At 41.0% G+C, this 1,332-nt stretch overlaps 1 protein-coding gene across 1 annotated transcript in view; it reads right to left on the bottom strand.

Annotated features, from left to right (window-relative positions):
• The window catches only part of ATP6V0A4 (ATPase, H+ transporting, lysosomal V0 subunit a4), a 64,378-nt gene that overhangs the window by 53,578 nt on the left and 9,468 nt on the right, over positions 1–1,332 (bottom strand). The window lies entirely within an intron of this gene.

The raw sequence follows: 1,332 nt of genomic DNA, 5'->3' as shown, positions 1-1,332 counted from the left end.
ATAACAATAAAAATAACTTCAGAAACATGAAACAATGTGGAGTCTTAAAATAGAAAATGATGGGTCAGGCACAGTGGCTCAGCCTGTAATCCCAGTGCTTTGGGAGGCTGAGGCAAGTGAATTGCTTGAGGTCAGAAGTTCAAGACCAGCCTGGCCAACATGGTGAACACTGTTTCTACTAAAAATACAGAAATTAGCCGGGCATGGTGGCACATGCCTGTAGTCCCAGCTACTCGGGAGGCTGAGGCAGGAGAATGGCATGAACCCGGGAGGCGGAGGTTATAGCAAGCAGAGATCGTACCACTGTACTCCTACCTGGGTGACGAAGCTTTTTTTTAGACTCTGTCTCAAAGAAAAAAAAAAAGAAAAAGAAAAAATATATACACACACACACACGTATGTATATATGTATATGTATGTAATATATATATGAAATGATGAAATAGCAAGTTGCAGAATAAACAATATAGTTCCATTTAGATAAAAATTTTTAACATGTAAAGCTATATCATATGTTATTTAGAAAAATAAATACGTAATAAAACTATAAAGAAATAAAGAAAAATACAAAAGTGAGGATAATGATGATCTGGAAGGGAAGAGGGGAAAGGAGATGGAGGAGGGGTGAGGAGGGGCACACAGGTTTTTATGAATGTCCCTATGGGTACCGTTATCTTACACAGGACAACAGACACATGGTGTGTGCTGATCCTTACTTTTTATACCTTACATGTTTTATAAAAATTCTACTAATTTAGCCAGGCGCGGTGGCTCACGCCTGTAATCCCAACACTTTGGGAGGCTGAGGCGGGCAGATTACGAGGTCAGGAGATCGAGATCATCCTGACTAACACAGTGAAACCCCATCTCTACTAAAAACGCAAAAAATTAGCCAGGTGTGGTGGTGGGTGCCTGTAGTCCCAGCTACTTGGGAGGCTGAGGCAGGAGAATGGCGTGAACCCGAGCGGCGGAGCTTGCAGTGAGCCGAGATGGCGCCACTACACTCCAGCCTGGGCAACAGAGTGAGAGACTGTCTTAAAAAAAAAAAAAATTCTACTAATTCAATTTAATGTTTAACAAAAGCAATAACAAATTCACACTGAAACACACAGGAGTGAAACTCTAGAATAAAGACAAAACCTTAAAGGCTATCAGGTAAAAAAAGGACATATATCCACAAAGGGGTGATAATTGAACCAGTAGCAAATATTATGAGAAAAATTTAGTGAATATGTGTCTTGAAGTGTTAAGTGTAACTGTCACCTGCAGCTTGCACACGAAGGGGTAGTGGGGAAGGGTTGGCAGGTATTACAGAAAGACAGGAAAGGGAAG

Source organism: Mandrillus leucophaeus, unplaced genomic scaffold (assembly GCF_000951045.1).
Source record: "Mandrillus leucophaeus isolate KB7577 unplaced genomic scaffold, Mleu.le_1.0 Scaffold49, whole genome shotgun sequence".
Lineage (NCBI taxonomy): Eukaryota > Metazoa > Chordata > Mammalia > Primates > Cercopithecidae > Mandrillus > Mandrillus leucophaeus.
The sequence above is the reverse complement of the archived record's forward strand: the minus strand, read 5'-3'. Positions and strand labels throughout refer to the sequence as shown.